Consider the following 20732-nt stretch of genomic DNA (forward strand, 5'->3'; position numbering starts at 1 on the left):
CAAAAAAAAAAAAAAAAAAAAAAAAAAAGAACAAAACAAAACACACACACACACACACACACACACACACCCAAGCCCTCCTCACGGAGCAGAAAGTGAACAGGTAAGACGTAAAATTCATAGTGTCTTTGCTGGCCCTGTCCCTCCAGCTCGCTCTCTCTGAAGGTTCTCTAGTTCACCCTTCAAGGGGTTCCGTCATCTTTGCAGATGGAGTGTCTGAAAAACCCTCTTTGGAAGGAAATCAGTCTGCCACGACCAGCTGGCCTTGAATTCACAAGACTTAGTTGATGAAAGAGGCTAAAGGCAGCTGTACAGTCATCTTTGAATTGCTGGTAAACGTTTGAGGTACGGAATATAGGTGAGTGTAGGGGAGAAATAAACGTATCAGTGGTTATTCTCTAGAGCAGTGCTGTTCATCAGAGCATCTGCTCTGGGGAGTGATGGGATGTCTCATACCCGTGCTGTCCAGTACAGGGGCCGCTCGCCACGTGTGGCTGCCGTGACCCAGGAACTGAATCTCTAATCTGAGTGCATTTTAATTAATTTAAGTTTAAATAGAAATAGTCACATGTAGCCAATAGCTACTGTAATAGTGTAGTTGAAGAGAATAAAAATCTGTTTTTAGATGATCACCCAAAAAACGGAGAAACCTGCTACACTGGGTCCAGCTTCTCATTCAGGGGCACCAGCCCATGACTTAAAGATAAATCATATTAGAAACCCTCTCAAGGGAATTCCCTGGCAGTCCAGTGGTTAAGACTCCATGCTTCCAGTGCAGGGGGCGTGGGTTTGACACTTGGTCGGAGAACTAAGATCCCGCGTGCCGTGCAGCACGGCCAAAAAATAAAAATAAAAAAAAAAATGAAAGTAGTATTAGAAACCCGCCCGAGATAAGTGAAAGCATCGTAACTTTAGCAGTAGAGGTTAATTCTTTGCTCTTTAATAGTTTCTTCCCTCGTCATCGAAGAATTGGGCCAAGTGACAGATTCGAGTCATGAAGAGAATTGGGGTCCCCTGAGGCCTTTGCTCTGTGGAGGGAACGCCGCTTCTGTGCAGGCAGAGGCCGGTGAGTCTTCAGAGGTCAGCCCATGTCTTCCAAGTGCGTCTTGATGGGATGCTGAGTCCACGAGGGGCCAGAAGGATGGACACGTGACTCCATGGGTTGTCAAGGTGATGGTCCGGGGCTCGGCCTTCTGTGAGCCAATGAACGTTCTCAGCAGATTGGGGTCGGGGTTTATAGAGAGAAGACACAGAATTCGAGCCCTGTAATTCAGTGTGAAATGAACCCCGGGAACAAGGCCGTGCTTCTCATCCCGTTCCTGGTGAGCCCATTCCTTCTGCCAGTGAAAACGGAAAGCTTGGTAGAATTACTTTTCCCTTTTTTTAAGCCCTCAAGGGCACTACAGGACATAAAGCGAAAATGTCCTTTTGGGTTAAGCCAATTTCCTTATCAGTGATATCCCAGGAGCCCATTCCGTAAACCCCGTAAAGGCAGATGCAAAGCGAGGACGGAGGCCTGGCTGCCAGCCCCTTCTCGACACCTGTGAGCCCGGGGTCGCTTGTGAGCCCCCCGTCTTCCCCTCCCTTGCACGTGTGTAGTGAGCTTTCTGCTGGGACCTGATGCTGATGGAGAACCCTGGTTTGGGGGAGGGAGGCCGTCTGGGGGTGGGATCCTTCTGAGGTTTTACAAGATGCCAGGCAGCAGGACCACCAAGTCTGCGAGTCCTTTCTGTGGATCGGCGACCAGCTTTAACCGTTCCATTTCAATAAGCCCACCATGGCTGTTGAAACCCTCCATGTCCAGTAAATAAAGACAGACACAGAGAATAACTGAACAGACGCGATGCTTAAAAGCACCTCCCCTATCATGTGGGCCCCATGGTGCTCGAGCAGTGGGGTCCACACAGCACAGGCACCTGCGAGGCCGTGGAGTGAGGACGAGCCCTCCATCCTGTCCAGGAGGAGATGCCAGGAGGGTGACGAGCTGCCATGCCCTTTGGCTCTGGCCACGTGGCGCTGGGGCCATGTCCACATGTAACCTCGCTGCTGGTTCCTCTGGGGCAGCAACTGTGGGGTTGCTGTGATGTGGCGATAGTGGCAGAAATCAAAGCTGGGCTTGAGTTTCTACCCTCCAAGCTGAAATGATCCCGCCTGTGATTTGTTTACCCACTGAGACAGATGTGCAGGACTGGCCTGTTATCACTTGGCCCCTGTAATCACCCCGGAGTGAGTGAAGCTTCCGAGAAGAGGGCGTCGCAAAGGAAACGCACCACATGAGCAGAGCTGTAATGATCTTGCCCGCTGGCTAAATTCGCCCAGTGGCTTAGGCATTGAGAGAACAGACACAAAACTTTAAAAATCAGAGTCTTAGCCTTTTTTCCTGAACTGTTCCTTATGCCAGAGAATGCATTTTTTCTTTCCTTAAAAAAAAAAGATCCTATATACACTAATATGTGTAAAATAGATAGCTAATAAGAACCTGCTGTATAAAAAATAAAATTCAAAAAAAAATCCTGTTTTGTATGATTTCTGTCCTATCGCCCTGTCTCTCTGTGTGTCTGCGTCTCTACCTGCCCTGCCCTTCCCCTGCTCAGTGTGGGTGTGGGGCTCATGGAGCTTGGTGTGTGGAACAATGTCCCATAAACCCGTGTCCTCATATACAAATGATCTACCAGCTATCCTCTTTAAACTCCCATCTGAAGAGCCTTTGAGGTTTTTTTGTTGTTCTTATTTGATTGTTTTTACCTTTTCTGTCTTTTCAGTTTTGTATCAAGTCATTATCAGAGTACTGGGATATAATGAAAAACAGCAGAGCTGAATCAGAATGGGGAAAAAGGCCTAAATGATTCCACTTAAATTCAGATTTTTTCTTTTTTTTTTTTATGGTACACGGGCCTCTCACTGTTGTGGCCTCTCTCGTTGCGGAGAACAGGCTCCGGACGTGCAGGCTCAGCGGCCATGGCTCACGGACCTAGCCGCTCCGCAGCATGTGGGATCCTCCCGGACCGGGGCACGAACCCGTGTCCCCCGCATCGGCAGGCGGACTCTCAACCACTGCGCCACCAGGGAAGCCCCTAAATTCAGATTCTTAAGGGGCTGAAATACATTTTTTAGTTGCCTGAGATTAATACACCTGTCCCCTACTATATTTCAAAATCAGCTCCATATTTATTGAGTGGGTTGTCACAAACCACCTATGTTTAGCTACTACAACGATGGGTATTATGAAAGATACAGAAGAAATTATTTTTTTATCCTGCAAAAGTTTGGGGATTGCTTACAAAAATGTACACAATAAAAAATGGTAAAAGCAAAATAGATAAAATGTGGGATCATGGAAAACAAGTAGGATACCAGGAGGAGGGGATAATTGGAAGGAAGAAATATAAGACACTGTCCCTGCCCTCAAGGAGAGCACAGTCTGGATGGGGAGAAACATGCAAGCTGAAAATTCTAAGAAATATTAGAAGACAACGCATCACTCTAATAACTTTGCGGCAGAGATTACAAACCCGACATAAGCTTGGAGGAGACGAGGCGAGAAAGGCGGGAGTACGTTTTAGATAGAAAGGTGATGGGGCCTGAGCGACGAAGGTGGAGAAATTTCAAATACGTTTCGTAGGAAGCACAGGACAGGCGGGCACAGGAAGGACTGCAACACAAAGGCTCAGCGGCAGACACGAGGCAGCTTGTCCGTGGGGAGATGGAAACCCAGGGCTTGCACAGTAAGTGCATGCTTTGTAGTGAGCACAGGGCCAGATGCCTGCCTGCAAGTCAGGAAAGGCCGGCGGAAGGGTTCACCTGATGCTGCTGAAGGTTTCCCGAAACAGAAGTGACGTGGGGGGAAGACCAGCCCGGCCGTTGTACGGGAGATCAGATGCGGAGCTGGGGGCCCGGGGGTCAGAGATGAGGAGATGGGAGCTGTCCGCCCCGCCACCACTGCGCGGGGCACAGGGGACAAAGAAGCTGGCGGAGACATTTAGAGAAAAGGGCCGGTAGGAATTGATGGCTGAAGAATAGAGGAGGTGGGACAAAAACAGCATCGAAGATGTGCATCAGGGTGACCATGGCAACCGCGGAGCCTTTGAGAAGGATGCAGACGTCAGCCGGAAGTGTAGTTCCAGGTCAAGACGGGAAGTTCCATTTTGGAAATGGTGAGTTCAAAATGATGGCGGGACTTTTAAATTTCTTCCTGAAAACATGACATTTAAGCTCAAGTGGGGCAACGGTGGGAAAACGACCAACCAGGTGCTTTGAACTCCTTCAAGGACAATGGGTGTGTGAGGTGGACAAGCCAGGACCGACGGCTGCAGTTGGGAAAGGCTCGCAGGACAGAGTTGTCGTCTGGTGACGGGGCGAGAAGAGGGTCCCGGACAGCAGCTTCCAGCAGGAGAGGCCAGCAGGACCCACCACGGCAGACGGAGGGGCCGAGGAAGGCGGCGTAGCTCCCGTCTCCTCTGCACGGAGCCCCTGAGGCGGGGGGCTCCATTTGACCTTAGCGAGTTCTGTTCACAGTGCTTTGGAAGCAAACCAAGAAGTTCTTGGCAGCCATGCTGACCCTTTTCCCTCCTCTCTTAAAAAAAATTTTTTTTAAGCTATTCCTCTCTGATGAAAGAATGCAAAGGCCTTGTCGACCCAGTCAGAGCTGAAATAAAATCCCTGTGTCCTTGCTCTAATGTAACTGTGCGATGATGTGGAACTTCTGCCGGCAGATCAGATGGGGATTGACGTGTAGGAAAGATGTCTTAAAAATCACAAACAGGGCTTCCCTGGTGGTGCAGTGGTTGGGAGTCTGCCTGCCGATGCAGGGGACGCGGGTTCGTGTCCTGGTCCGGGAGGATCCCGCGTGCCGCGGAGTGGCTGGGCCCGTGAGCCATGGCCACTGGGCCTGCGCGTCCGGAGCCTGTGCTCCGCAGTGGGAGAGGCCACGGCAGTGAGAGGCCCGGGTACCGCAAAAAAAAAAAAAAAAAAAGTCCTGGTAGGAACAGTGATTAGGTACTAAAATCCAGAGACTGTGAAATCTTGACTCCTGGGGACTTTCTAAAACAGACTTAAAAAATCACTGGCTTCAGATGTCAGAGAGCTTCCAGAAGGCAGAGGAATAGACCTAAGCCCCAGGAAGTCATTTCTAGCTCTAGTGTTAACGTATGTGATCCAGTATTTTCCAAAGTGGCCTATATAATTTTGATATAATGGAAACATAAGTCATTTTCCAGGCAGAGTCTATACTAGCAGATAGGCTACTACTATGTAACCCTTTTCAGGGTATACAAACTTGAAAGTGTTTCCTTACATTGATTTTTCGTGTGCAAAGTAAGGCCAGATCCTTTATGAGACAGGCACCCACCCCGCTGCCCACTGTGCTGTTCATATACCTGCAGGCGGAGAACCCGCAGCCCGGCTACAAGGAGAGATTTCGGCAGGTGCCACCGCATAACCTACAAGGCATCACACTTGCTGCCTGGACCTGCATCCTTTCTGGGCCTTCCCCCTGATGCAAATTCTTCCCATCTCTAATCCTTTTCTCTGCTTCTTTCATTGCATCCCTCCACCCTCCCCGGGCACATGGCCACAGGGAGGGAAGAAACACATGTTGTTGATGATTCTATTAACTCTGCTGGTGATTTCTCAAGGTCAGAACACAGGGTGACTTGAAAATGTTTCCCATCTAACAGGACAGAGGAAGGAGAGGGACCCAGAATTGTTTGTGTTTCTTCCTCGAAGAAAGGAAACATCCTGGGAGACAGATGACCACGCAGATCCTCAGAGATGGCAAGTCCAGACCATGGATTCCTGTGTCCCAAAATGCAGAGATAGACCTGGGGGAGGTGTCACCTGATGTGGCTGAAGGTCGTCCTGGGCTGGTACAGACGCCCCCTGTCCTCTGTCCGGTGCTGACAAATCTCACCCACAACCCAGGCATAGAAATAGAAGGGCAGTCAGAGATCACAGGTACCCATCCCTGCAGTGCAGGTGGCGTGGAGGGGAGGCTGAGCAGGGCAGTCCCGCCCGAACCCAAGCCCCCAGGGGCTGGCTCTGGTCTTCTGCTGGTGGGCGAGGCCGGGATCTGAGCGGGAAGCTGCTGGTGGGACCCTCGGAAGCGCTGCCCCTTGTGATCGGTCCTCAGGAGTACGAGCGGGTCTCCCGTTTCTTGCCCTGTTCTCTCGCTGTGTCGGACCCGTCTCCCCCGCACTGTTCGATCTGCTCATGTGCCTGCTGACTTTTTTTTTTTCTTTTAATTGGAGTCTGCTCGATTTACAATGCTGTGTTAGTTTCAGGTGTACAGCACAGTGAATCAGTTATACATATACAGGTATCCACTCTTTTTTACATTCTTTTCCCATATAGGTCATTACAGAGTGTTGAGTAGAGTTTCCTGTGCTAGACAGTGGGTCCTTGTTGGTTATCTATTTTATATATAGTAGTGTGTGTATGTCAATCTGAAACTCCTAATTTATCCCTACCCCCTTCCCCTTTGGTAACCATCAAGTTGTTTTCTATGTGAGTCTGTTTCTGTTTTGTAAATAAGTTCATTTGTATCTTTTTTTTAGATTGCACGTATAAGTGATAGCATATATTTGTCTTTCTCTTTCTTACTTCACTTATATGATAATCTCTAGGTCCATCCATGTTGCTGCAGATGGCATTTTTTGTTCTTTTTTATGGCTGAGTAATATTCCATTGTACATATGTGCCACATCTTCTTTATCTGTCATGTCATGTGTTGACAGACATTTAGGTTGCTTCCATGTCCTGGCTATTGTAAGTAGTGCTGCTGTGAACATTGGGGTGCATGTATCTTTTCAAATTATGGTTTTCTCAGTCACGTACTTGCTGACTTTTGTCTGTGATTTTCCTTGTTCTTAAAGGTGGCAGAGGGTGCAGGGTGTCCTGTGTGTCTCTGATCACGGTAGTTAAGATGTGTTCTTCTAGAATGGGGTGGGATCCACCCCAAAGGTGGGATCTCACCTTTGGGAGAAAGGAAACATTTAGATTTATTGCAGTTTTTGTTTGGCATCTTAGCGACAAGGATGAGAGTAGGTGCAGGATTGTGGGAACCTAAGGCCGTATGTTTGGGGCTTAAAGACGTGGAGGAATCACAGGACCCCTTCAGGCCCAGCAGAGCGAGCGCTCCAGGGCCCCTCCCTGACACCGGAACATGGGTGTCAGTCTTCCTGAGACGCGCCAGCCCCCTTCCCCGTACCTGACCGTGAACTTCTGGTAGCCTGGGTGCAGACGTAGGTACGGACGGGCTGGATCATGGGTCACTAAGTGATCAGGGCAGAGAGGAGCTGGTGGCTGAACAGGGCCTGGTGGTGGCAAGTCGGGACCAGCGCCCAGAGCTGGGCTGGGGGACGAGGCACTGGGTTCGGGCAGGGTCTCCTCGCACAGCCTGGTGGGGGTCAGAGCCCGTGCCATCTCCTCCCGTCTCACTGGCCAGGGACCCTCCGGGTATCTCTATCTCAGTGAAGGGCACCCCCGCCACACTGGCCCAGGGACTTGGAGCTGAGCCCCTTAGTCCCTGCAGATCCTGGGCACCGGGTGGGGTAGTGGTGGGTGGGGTAGTGGTGGGCACGGCAGCTGAGGCCTGGGGCTGGGGGTCTTCTCAGCAGGGGAGGGAGAGGGGTGGAATGCGTCTCTGAGTCTTGTGTCATCTGCCCCCATTGCTCCACTGGGCCAGAGCAGAGCCCTCCGTAGAAGTTCCAGGAACAGTGACTCTCTAGGGCTCGCTTGGTCAGGAGGCCCTCACGCCCTCCCAGGCCCGAGCCCAGGGTGTTACAGCCCCAGGGGCCCGGGGCCAGGGGCCAGAGCTCCCCGCTCTGTGACAAGACCGCGACCTCGCTGACAGGAAGCCCGCTCCTTTTAAACCCTCAAAGAGCAGGGCCTCGGGGGTTGGCCCCTTGCCTACAGACCATGTGGGTCTTCAACGCCCCTCAGCCTCCTGGCAGGGGTCCTCCTCCACTCTCCCCTGCACCCCCATTTCTAGTGGTCCGAGTAGTTCATTAACTGAATAGTGGATATTTGTGCACAGATACGTTGAACTCAGTACTGTGCTTTTGAAGACTCACGATTCTCACAATTTGAAATAATCTTGCTTTTGTTGCCAGAGATACGTAAGCTGTATTAAGTGAGACTAAACGGTGATGTTTAAGAAGGTAAATAAGGCCCAGAGATTATAAACTCTTTTACGTGGTGGCTCCTGTGTGTTTCTGTGGTGGAATCTGAGTCGCCAGTGATGGGCGTGAAGCTTGCAGGGCAGCGGGTGTCTGGGGTGGGCTGCAGCCACTGGTCAGAATGCCCACCCACGCACAGGCTCCTCCGGGCACAAGGACAGCATGTGTAGGCTGCAGGGCACGGGGTTTGGGCTCAGACGTCGGACGCGCAGACAGGCGGCTGCACGCTGCCTCATCCTCCAGGGATGTGTGGGTCTGTGAGGAAGCTGCCGTGGAAGCTGGGTGGGGGGTTGTTCACAGATCACAGAGAACGTGCAACCCCTCAACCCCTGCGTGGCTTCTGTCTTCTCAAAGAAGAGTCCTCTGCAAACTAAAAAGTGCAGATCAAACAGCTGAGAGGATTGTATGAGAGCATGTTCCTAGCCAGGAAAAGGAAATCCCGGGATGCTGAAGAATCCACAGATGCAGTTGAGAAATCCTTGGGATAATCTCGGAGGAATCGTGAAAAATAACAGAGCCCCAAGAGATGGGGAGATGATAGTTGTAATTTTCAAAAAGAGAAAGAGTGCAGGTTCTGTGCAGTTCAGATGAGTGGGCTTGATGTCGACTCTGGGCCAGCATTTTGAAGAACGTCCGCGAAGATGGTTTCCAAGCTCTTGCAAAGGGCATCAGTGACTCTGAAGAGCCAGCCCAGGTCCCGAAAAACACATGGTGTCAGGCTGTTTTCACCTCCTTTTCCGACAGGACCATCCGACTGGCCAATGTGTAAGTGAGGTTGGTGATGACGGCCCACGGTCCAGGAAGGACTCACTCCAGGGCCGTGAGGATGAGGGAAGAGGCAGGTCTCACTGGCTGCTTTTAGGTCAAAACAACAGAGGCAGATTCTAGTTAGTTTAAGCAGAAGAGGGATTTTATTCCAGGATATAGAGCCGCTTACCGACTCTCGGGAAGGGCTAGACAGCCGGGTTTGGACATCACACATCAGAACTGCGTCCAGAAATCACGGGGCTGGTCCTGTGAGGACACAAGAGCTTGTCAACACCAGCCTGGGCATCACCTTTCCCACTGCCGACACCATGACCCTGGTGTCCCCAAGGGCATGAAGCTGTCCCCACCCTCTCGAGCTCTTGGGTCAAAGTTCGGCACGATGCTACCAACTGCTGGGGCCCGGATCCCATGGCTGTACCCGAGCTGCAAAGGATGCTGGGAAAGCCAGCCGCTGGCATTTTCTGCCTTTCATTCTGGGAGTTGGTCTTGGCTCCCGAAAGACTCATAAGGTGGGTAATTGCCCCACATAGAAAAGGGGCTCAGATGATGACGGCCATAAAGATTGGCTAATGTCCTGCTCCCAGGGGTTGAGGGAGAGGGTAATTGGGTAGGTTTATAAATGGTCGAAGGATCACAGGGTTGCTAATTAATCAATCCTTTTTAATCTAAAAGAAGGTTGTTATTGGCATACCGCAGGACTCTGCTTTTTTGTGCTACACAAGATTTTTTTTTTTTAATCGGTGGCTTATTTTATCTGCAGGTGACACAGAACTAGAGTGGAATGCTAATACATTCAAGGGAAAAATCAGAATCACAAAAGGTCTCTGAAAGTCTGAATGAACCAGCCCATAAGACAGGACAAAGTCTATCAGTAAGTAAATGGCGGGCTCTGTTTTCGGGTTTTAAAAACCCAACCGCTCAAATGCGTAGTCACTGCTAAGAAACAAGCCATTGTTTAATGCGGTTGCCAGGAAAGCTAATTAAACTCTAGGCCGCGTGAATGGACCACAGTGTTTAGAACAAAGCGGTCCCGCTCCGCACGAGCGGCCACAGCTGAGCCCCCGAGCCAAGCCCTGAGCACCACGGTCCATGAGGGCCCAGCCAGTCGTAGATGCTCCCAGGGGCTCTGGGAAGGTGAGTGGGCTCAGCGCCGGGACAGGAAGAGGGGCCTTGGAGGGAGGGATACGAGAGGGGTCACCAGTCACCCAAAGAGTGTGCACATGGGAGAAGGGGAGCTCTCGCCCACAGGGTGTCAGGGGCTGAAACTGAGGCCCAATCCAGCAAATTATAGGGCGTCCTCAGCAAAAGGAAGAAACCATTCTGTTGCAGGAAGGGGGACCCCTTCCAGGGCCCGAGAGTGGGCTCTTGTCTAACACTCCGAAATGAACTGTCCGAGGAGACACACGTGCTGACAAAGGAAGAGACGTTATTGGGAAGGGGCGCCCGGGCAGAGAGCAGCGGGGTAAGGGAACCCAGGAGGACTGCTCTCCACGTGGCTCTGTCTCGGGTTTTATGGTGATGGGGGTTAGTTTCCGGGTTGTCTCTGGCCAATCACCTTGCTTGGCTCATATTTGGTCCGACTCACGGTCCCTCCTGGTGGCACACGCATCTCAGCCAAGATGGATTCCAGCGAGGATGATTCAGGGAGGTTGGCAGATCATATGGACTGGAGTCTCCTCTCTCCTTTTGACCTTTCCCGAATTCTTCCGGGTTCGGTCGGTGGTGGCTTGTTAGTTCCGCATTCCTTACCAGGACCTCCTGTTGAAAGAGAACTCACGCAAGCGGTTACTCCCAGGCCTGGCTGGGGCCGGAGGTTTCCGTCACTGGTTCCCCAGCAGTTCTGCCTGAGCTAGAAGAGTCTGGGGCAGGGGTGGGGTGGGGCGTGTCACACGTACCTGTTACCGGAGGTGTTCAGATGAGAGGTCGTGGCCAGCAGTAGAGGCGCTGTGGAGGGGCCCGTAGCTAAGCTTAGACTAAGTGAACGTCCAACTTTTTTTAGCTTTAATATTTTTATTTAAACATTTTGAGATACAATTGGCATGTAACACCAAATTAGTGTCGGGTGTATAATGATACGATATACGTATATATTGTGGAATGACTGCCATTCACATTGTTGAGGTAACATCCTTTCCCATACAGTTACAGAATTTTTTTCCTGTGACGAGAACTTTTAAGATCTACTCTCTGCAACCAACGTTCAACTCTGCGGTACTGTATTGCTAACTATAGTCAGCATGCTGTACACTACATCCCAGGGCTTAGTCATTTTATAACTGGAAGTTTGTACCTTCTGACTCCACTGTTGGCAACCGGTATTTATCTTTCTCTGACTCATTTCACTGAGCATAATGCCCTCCAGGTCCATCCATGTTGCTGCAAATGGCAGGATTTCCTTCTTTCTCTTGGCTGAGTAATATTCCATTGTGTGTATACACCACATCTTCCTTATCCATTTACTTACTGATGGACATTTAGGGAGCTCCCAAGTCTTGGCTCTATGCTGCTATGAACCTAGGGGTGCATGTATCTTTTATCATTAGTGTTTTCATTTTTTTCGGACGAGTACCCAGGAGTGGAATTTCTGGGTTAGATGGTAGTTCTATTTTTAGTTTTTTAAGGAACCTCCATACTGTTCTCCATAGTGGCTGTATCAGTTTACATTCCCACCAACAGTGCAGGAAGGTTCCCTTTTCTCCACACCCTCTCCAGCGTTTGATATTTGTATTCTTTTTGATGATGGCCATTCTGACAGGTGTGAGGTGATATCTCACTGTGGTTTAGATGTGCATTTCCCTGATGATTAGTGATGTGGGACATCTTTTCATGTGCCTGTTGGCCATCTGTATGTCTTCTTTGGAAAAATGTCTATTCAGGTCCTCTGCCCATGTTCTAACTGGATTGCTTGTTTTTGCTGTTGAGTTGTATGAGCTCTTTTGGAGAGTTACCCCTTACCAGATATATGGTTTGCAAATATTTACGCCCATTCAGTAGATTTCCTTTTCATTTTGTTGATGGCTTCCTTCGCTGTGCAGAAGCTTTTAGTTTGAGGTAGTCCCACTTGCTTATTTTTGCTTAGAACTTTCCATTTTAAGATTCTATTTCCTATGGAAATATCTGGCATTACGAAGGTAATATAAGTAGCTCTAATGTATGCATGAGCATTTTAAGAGGTTTGATTTAGTCTCTGCTGAATACTTGAGCTGCACCCAACTTACAGTGGAGATGGGAGATAGCCTCGTTTTACCTGCAGGGTTGGTAATGCTTTCATTTCAGTTCCGTATGAATCGTGACAGTCACGCCAGCCTGGAGCTGCACGAGGGGAGGGGGGGTGAGTGAAGAGAGTCCAAAGAAAGCAAACGAAGACGTTCAGCTTCAGGGCACTTGGAGAAGCACAGTCCGGGCCTCTCACCCACATTCCAGGAGAGAAACAACGCAGGGGACGAACGAAGGGAATTGTGGTGCTCAAGTTGGTTGCTCCGGGTGGACGGGGAGGGGTCCCGAGGGGCCCTGACCACAGTGGGTGCCACGTTGGGAGGACAGGGTGACTCGTGCTTACATGGTCATTTTCTGCCTCCAAGATAACAGCAGGTGAAAGGGGGGAGAAACAAAGAAAAAGCAGACCCCATACTACGTACACAGTAAGTCCCCTACATATGAATGAGTTCCGTTCTGAGATCATGTTCGTAAGTCCAATTTGTTCATAAGTCCAGCAAAGTTAGCCTAGGAACCCCACTGACACCGTCGGCTGTATAATATGTACCGTCATAGGTTTCTAATACTTTTCACACAAGGAATACATAAAAAACAAAGAAACACAAAAAATAGAGAAACCCTTTTTAATCTTATAGTACAGTCCCTTGAAAAGTACAGTAGTCCAGTACAACAGCTGGCACACAGGGGCTGGCATCGAGGGAACAGGCAAGAAGAGTTACTGACTGGAGCGGGGAGAGGAGGTGGGAGATGGTAGAGCTTCAGGATCGCCAGCAACAGGAGACAGAGGGCAAGCTGCAACATCACTCACGCCTGACGCTGACGGCACAGGTTCTGGTTCCTTGCTGGAACCAGATGCATATTTGCATCTTTGAAAGTTCGCACCTTGAAAGTTCGTATGTAGGGGACTTACTGTATTACCTTAGATTAGGCCAGCATGGTGGGAACTGTGATTATGAGGATGACAAGGCTAGCGGTGTTCGTGGCCTGTGACCTGTATGAGAGACCACGTGTTCCTCTCCTGAATCCTTCCCCGAATTAGGGTCAGGAAGTGCCAAGGAACACTCTGACAGCAGCAGATTTCTGTAAGTTCAGAATATGTCTGGTCCAGGCCCTGCTAATCCCACCCCAGAGTGTAGGCGAATCCTCAGCACACGAGGCGGCCTTTGTGATTGGACTCTTCGGGGGACATGGGGCACGGGGCAGGGATTTCCAACGTGTACAGTGCGTTTCAAATGTATGGTGACACCTCTGATGTGCAACACGGGCCTTTGTTCCTCTGGAACTGCACCGAGTTTGCTGGTGAGGTGGTGAAAACCCAAACTTGGCCCTTGAGGGTAACAGACCCCCTTCTGGCCTAAAAGCCTCCTGTGGGCAATCCCTCGGTCAGTTCAGGATTTTAACTCGTTCGGGGCCGGTCTCCCTCGTCCTCTCCACCGCTGAGCCTGGGGTGAGGCCTGTGCTTTCTGTGCTCCTGCCCCCAGCCCACCCCCTTGGAGACGTCTTGTCACCTTGCTCTTGGTGTCGGCCTTGGTCCCGTGCCTTCACCGCTGACCACCTGCACCCCGGCCGGGCGGCTCTCACCAACTCTTCCTCCCCCTCCCGACGGGCTGTGACTTCCCCACTCGGAGAGAGAGCTGAGGGGGCTCAGGTGGGTGGTCGCCCGCCGCCCTCCATCAGTCCAGGCCTGCCCTCCCCGCGTCCCTGTAGGGCAGGCGGCCGAGGCGGTGGGGACACAGGCCCCAGGCCCTCCGCCCTCACCCCACGTTCTTTGCCCACAGCCCGCAGACTCTCAGCGCCGGGGATGCGCCCCGCCCACGCCTCCTGTACGGCTCTCCCCCCGCCTGCCTGTCTAGGCTCCGCCGCCGCCCCCTGTCCTGTGTACAAAATACTTTCATTGCTTTGTTTCTTGATGGGGAAATGACCTCGTACCGTGACCTGCATCCTTTAGAAGGTAACACCTGCTCTACGCCCTCCTCCTCCAAGGTCTTAGCATCATCTTAAAGCCAAGCCCTTTTGAAACTCCAGACCAAAGCACCACCTCTCTCTCTGTCTCTCTCTCTCTCTCAGGCTCTGTCTCTCTGTCTCTCTGTCTCTCTCCCGCGCCGCCCCGCGCCGCCCACCTTTCTCTCACGCACACGCATGCACGCACGCACGCACGCGCACGCACGCACGCACGCGCACGGCTAGCTCTGTCCCGTGTCTTCAGCTTCACGTCGTAAGTTGTGACTCCGCCCAGCACCTCTCCCGACTGCTGTGTCTGGGCCGTGTCCTGAGCACATCAGCGCCGTCGGACCAACGGGGTGGACAGCCAGTAACTCCCCGAGGTAAAGAACCTCAGCTTAAAATTTTAAAATGTTATTTTTATCTTCGAGAACCCCTATGCCTCCACGCCACGTAAGTGAAGATGAAAACGTGTGAGTAAAAGGCAGGGTGACGTGAGTGTGACTTGCCCCCGTCCTGGTGGAGCCCGGGTAAAGGAGAAGCCGGGTCCCTCCTGACCGCTCAGTAGCTCACCTAGTCGGCGAGTGTTTCTCCGTTTCCAAACCTTCCCCCAGAGGAAACAGGGAGATCACACTGCCGCCCCGCAAATCCAGGGGAGGCTCAGCCCACCTGCACTCCTGCGGTCGTCCGTAAAGACCGGTAGGTTTGTAAGCTGGCACAGTGGTCATGACGGCCCTGTCGCTTCTCGTCGGAAAGGCTTTACGTTTTAGAGGGCAGCTAGGTTTCTGTGCTTCAGGTCTGCCTGGGCCCATTAGGGGTTGTCTCGGATGTAATTCCTGTAAGTGGCGTGTCGGGTGTCGGTGCCGGCCTCACAGCAGGGATCGTTGGGGGGCTGTTCCGACCCCAGGCCCTCTGTGTGCAGCTGTCCCCAGTGGTCCCCCACCTCTGGAGGCCACCTTCTCCCACGCCGCCAAGCCCGCCACCCCCCCGTTGCCTGGACCTTGTCAGCGCTGGTGGCATCTCAGCAGAGCTGACGGGCGTTTGGCGGGGGCTGCTGACGGCAGGGGCAGGCGGTGGCCCGGAGGACGCAGCTCCGGGGACACAGCTGGGGCCGCCTTCTCGGGAGGAGGGAGAGAGGAGAAAAAGCAGAGGGGATGACTTTCACGAGGAAGAGGGAGCGGCGTTGAATTCGGTGAACATTCAGACCATTTCAGCATTTTCCCGGTGCTTCTCCACGGGTCGTGGGGGCAGAGGTGGAGCCTGAAGTTGACACGATCCAGGGAGCCTCTTTAAGGAGACGAACACAGAGACACTGCTTGGGGAGAGATCCCCAGTGTTCACCTTACTTGCTGCAGGTGATAAATCCTTTCTTCTCCCGACAATAAAAAAGAACAAGAATGCAAAATTAGGTTACAAAATTAGTTATGACATAACGAGTGAAGAAATCACCGAGAATTATGTATGTTAAAAAAGCTAACAAATAATACAAAATCACAAAACCCAGAAACATAATACAATATTTGAATTAGCTAACTGGCTGCGATACTTCTGTAAAACTTTTCCTCCCTCCCGCCTTTGCCTGTATATTTTTTGATCATGTTTTTAAATAAAAGATTGAATATCATTCAGTCTTTCCTCTGGCCTGGTTGGTTGAAGTGGATTTATGGATAGTTTGAACGTGTTGTTCTTGGTTAAAGCCATTTAAAATTCTGGGGTGGTGTTAAATCTGGGATCACGTCTATCACATTCCCTTTACTTTTTCTTTTTTTTAAAAGATTTTTTTGATGCGGACCATTTTTAAAGTCTTTATTGAATTTGTTACAATATTGCTTCCGTTTTATGTTTTTTTGGCCACGCGGCATGTGGGATCTTAGCTCCCCGACCAGGGATCGAAACCTCACCCCCTGCATCAGAAGGCAAAGCCTTAAACCAGTGGACCGCCAGGGAAGTCCCTATCACGTTCCCTTTAAAGATAAGCTGTGGGGCTTCCCTGGTGGCGCAGTGGTTGAGAGTCCACCTGCCAAAGCAGGGGACACGGGTTCATGCCCCAGTCCGGGAAGATCCCACGTGCCGCGGAGCGGCTGGGCCCGTGAGCCATGGCCGCTGAGCCTGCGCATCCGGAGCCTGTGCTCCGCAATGGGAGAGGCCACAACAGTGAGAGGCCCGCGTACCACACACACACACAAAAAAGATAAGCTGTGGACTCGAGGAATCACCCGCAGACTGGCTTCCGGCTCCCAGTGTTCTGACAGTGCTGTAGGATTGCGATCCGAGCACTTGGTGCCAGAAGCTGCAGTGCACCTCTACGCTGCATGCAGAGCCGGGCTCTGCTCTTCCTCATGGTGAGGCAGGGCAAGCTGGCACAATGGATGGTGGTTTTCCTGGAGGCCATTCCTGCATCGGGCGACTCGCAGTGACTAGCTATCCACAGATGCGTCTGTGGTCCAGGTCGATGCTCCCCTAACTCGGCGCCTGTGGCTGCAGCCCCAGAGGGCTCACGGCCACCTTGGTGCCACCTGACACGAGAGGCCCTTGAGTTAAACTATCTTACGTTTGTACATTTTATTATTAACAGATACACGCACAGCCAGGGGTCTTCCTAGAACCTTGGAAGGAGCTGTGAGGCTGAGGGATTCTGAGGCTTTGGAGCAGCCGCATCTGAAGGATGAAGGGTGCCGGGCGTCAGGTCCTACCCGAGAAGGCTGCCCAGAAGACCACCCGCCTCAATGGCCAGTTCCGGGACTTGCTGACACAGTCATTTTGAAGGAGGGGTGAGGCGTGGGAGAATGAATGCAGCACGAGTGGCAACCTGGGGGGGTTCTGCAGGCTCTCATACCGCCCCCACCAGTGCCCACCAGCAGAGTCCAGTGCCCCGAGCAGACACAGCCCCATCGTGATGAGTTTTAGGAAGGTAAGCAGTGTCTCTGCCTCCTTAGCTCTCTGGATATTCAAGTGATGTGATTTTTGTTGTCACTGAATGTTGTCACAGAATGTTGAGTAGAGTTCCCTGTGCCATACAGTAGGTCCTTGCTGGTTATCTATTTTACATATAGTAGTAGGTATGTGTTAATCCCAAACTCCTAATTTATTCCTCCCCCTGTCCCACGTTTCCCCTTTGGTAACCATAATTTTGTTTTTGAAATCTGTGAGTCTGTCTCTGTTATGTAAATAAGTTCATTTGTATCATTTTTAAATTAGGTTCCACATATGAGTGATATCATATGATATTTGTCTGAGTTACTTCACTTATATGCTAATCTTTAGGTCCATCCATGTTGCTACAGATGGCATTATTTCATTCTTTTTTATGGCTGCATAATATTCCATTGTGTGTGTGTGTGTGTGTGTGTGTGTGTGTGTGTGTGTACATATTACCACATCTTCTTTAACCATTCCTCTGGGTGCATGTATGTTTTCGAACCATGGTTTTCTCAGGATATTTGCCCAGTAGTGGGATTGCTGGGTCGTATGGTAATTCTATTTTTAGTTTTTTAAGGAACCTCCGCACTGTTCTCAATAGTCGCTGTATCAATTTACATTCCCACCAACAGTATAGGAGGTTTCCCTTCTCTCCACACCCTCTCCAGCATTTATTATTTGTAGATTTTTTGATGATGGCCATCCTGACCAGTGTGAGGTGATAACGTTATTGTGGTTTCGATTTGCATTTCTCTAATAATTAGAGATGTTGAGCATCTTTTCATGTGTTTGTTGGCCATCTGTATGTCTTCTTTGGAGAAATGTCTGTTTAGGTCTTCTGCGCATTTTTGGATTGGGTGGTTTGGTTTTTTTTTGATGTAGAGCTGCATGAGCTGTTTGTATATTTTGGAGATGAATCCCTTGTTGGTCACTTCATTTGGAAATATTTTCTCCCATTCTGAGGGTTGTCTTTTATACCACATCGATGGACATTTAGGTTGCTTCCGTGTCTTGGCTATTGTAAATAGTGCTGCTATGAACATAGGGGTGCATGTATCTTTTCAAACTGTAGTTTTCGTCTTTTCTGGATACACGCCCAGGACAAGCATCCTCTTTTTGTCCCTCAAATGTATTTGCCAAAATGTATATTATGGGGACAAGAGGAGCATTGGATGATCGTGGTCTGCCTGGATGACATTGTTCCCCGATGTGTGGCCTTAGTTTAACCAGCAGCTGTGTCTGTGGCATCATAAACCTCATCCAGTGTAAGGGATGGATGCACATGAGGATATTCGGTATTTTTGAGCCGGAAAGCGCACACGATACCAGATGCCTCAATTGACAGCTAGGACCCAGCTCGTGCACTTCCTCCGGGCTGCGGGAGACAACTCATTTCCTCTCTGCCTCGGGCTGTTTCCCTACCCCTGCCCCCAAGCAAGAGGCAACACCACCGCCGAGAGGACGACTGGTGTGCCTCGACTGACCATCTTGTGGGCGTGTGGGCCTGCTCTGCGCCCAGCAGGCCTCCGTGGCGACGGGCTGAGGCTCCAGCACTGTGCCTGCTGGGCAGAGCCTGGCCGCAGAGAAGAGGACCTGGGATTCTTACAGTTGTCCTTGAAGGAAAACACAGGGCCGCGGGGCTCACAGGTGTCGGGGGAATGGGCACGTGGCGTGATGTTCCCACTCCCTCGACTGGAAACAGAGCCCAGCCCCCAGGAGGCACTGCGACCCCGGGGTCCCAGGATGCCGGGAAGGAGGGATGCTGTCAGTCCGACCTTTAGAATCTCTGACCCGGTCTTCTCCCACAGGAGGGTCCCGCTCTGATGGAAACAAGCAGATTTTAGGAGGTCTGGTTTCGGGGGCGCTCCCAGAGCTGAATGTTCAGTCTTACTTGTTCCAGAAAGTCCTGGCAGCTTGGTGCAGGGAAGCCACCAGCACACACACCCGGCTGTTGGTAAAGAGGGGCAGCTGGGGCCCCTCAGACGGCACAGCCCCAGGGGAGCAGGTGCGCGGCCCAGGGGACCTTTCTGGGAGTGGTTCCCGAGGGTGGGAGCTGTGGGCTGGATGCTGACTGCTTGCAAGGGTTTGAGAGCCCGAGGGAGCTCTGCTTTTGGTTTGTTGAAAGGGACTTTATTGGGAGGATTTCCACTCGGGGTCTGGCTGGAAGGACATGTCTGCTCTTTCCCCTCCCCCTTGCAGAAGTCTAAAGCCCACAGGGGGTCCCCAGGATCCGGTTCTTTCGGCGGTGTTGCCGCTCTATTTGGTCTTGAGAGCTGATTCACTGGAGCCTTACTGTCCCTGCACTGGGTCCACCACGTGGCTGGTAGTTATGACGCTGTGTTTCCGACACGGGCCTGAATGCAAGAAGCCGGGGGCAGAGGAGGCATCTGTCAGCTTTGGGAAATGCTGGATTTTCGAAAGCCTAAGTCGTAGACAGGCTTTTGTGACACTGCAGAGGAGGTTCTCGGCTTGTCCAAAGGAAGGGAGCAGCAGGCTGGAAAGCTTTGGGGAGCTTGGAGGAGCTGTCACTGGGGCGTCTCCCTGGTCACGAAGCCCCGGAGGAGATAACGATCCCCGAGACTCACACCTTGGGTGTGTTTGTGACAGCAAGTGACGTGGTGGCCCTGTCCTGGGAACCGAGCCGAGCTCAGGGGCACGGTGTGGCCTGGCTGTCAAGGAAGTTCCTCTGTCACTGTGCTGGGTTCCACGTAATTGTCAAATTGGGAGTGTGTCATGGTGGGTCTGCGACTTCCCAGGCTGGCGGTGACCTCACAAGGACTGTTACAGACCCGTGGGACCCACAGCCAGCGGAGAGAATCGCTACCTCCCTCTCTATCCCATGACCTCGAACGTTCTGGTCACCACCATGGCCTTTTGTTCTTGGAGGGGACAGGAACTTTGCAAAGTGGGGTCACTCTATTGCTTCTGTAGGTCATCTTCCCAGACTTGCCTGATTCTCAGGATCTCAGTCTTTGGCTCTGTTTCGCATATCTGTTTTTTGAAGTGTTTTTTTTTTTTTAAATAGGATGAACTACTGTGTGTCAAGCATACAGAAGAGTACAGAAAATAACAGGGATCCAAGTATCCACTGTCCAGATTTCACAAATACTAGCATTTTGTCCCATCTGTATCAGACATTTTTTAAGTTGCGTTTGGAATTAAATCCCCTGCATATGTATTCTTGGTAGATGGGAAGCATCGATAAGTTCTGGTTGCTGGCCATGCACAGAAGTGCCTCTGAGTCTCTGGATACTGGAAACGTTGTATGTTCGTGCAGAGCAGTGCTGCCCCGCCACGTGCCTTAAGCAGAAGGATTGCCCTAAAGACTGTCTCAGCACCTGGGCAGATTTTCTCGGCCTTACACCGTGTACGTGTTCTCCGCCAGTTTGCCATATGTTCACAGGGCTAACGCCCGTCCCCACCAAATGCAAGAACCCTCTGGCTCCAAAGGTTCCAGGTGTGAAAAAGTGCACCCAAACTGCTGAGTTTTGCCCCATTTAATAAGAAAGGAGGGGCTTCCCTGGTGGCGCAGTGGTTGAGAGTCCGCCTGCCGACGCGGGGGACGCGGGTTCGTGCCCCGGTCCGGGAAGATCCCACGTGCCGCGGAGCGGCTGGGCCCGTGAGCCGTGGCCGCTGAGCCTGCGCGTCCGGAGCCTGTGCTCCGCAACGGGAGAGGCCACAACAGTGAGAGGCCCGCGTACGGCAAAAAAAAAA

Source organism: Lipotes vexillifer, unplaced genomic scaffold (assembly GCF_000442215.2).
Source record: "Lipotes vexillifer unplaced genomic scaffold, Lipotes_vexillifer_v1.1 scaffold668, whole genome shotgun sequence".
In the NCBI taxonomy this organism is placed as follows: Eukaryota; Metazoa; Chordata; class Mammalia; order Artiodactyla; family Lipotidae; genus Lipotes; species Lipotes vexillifer.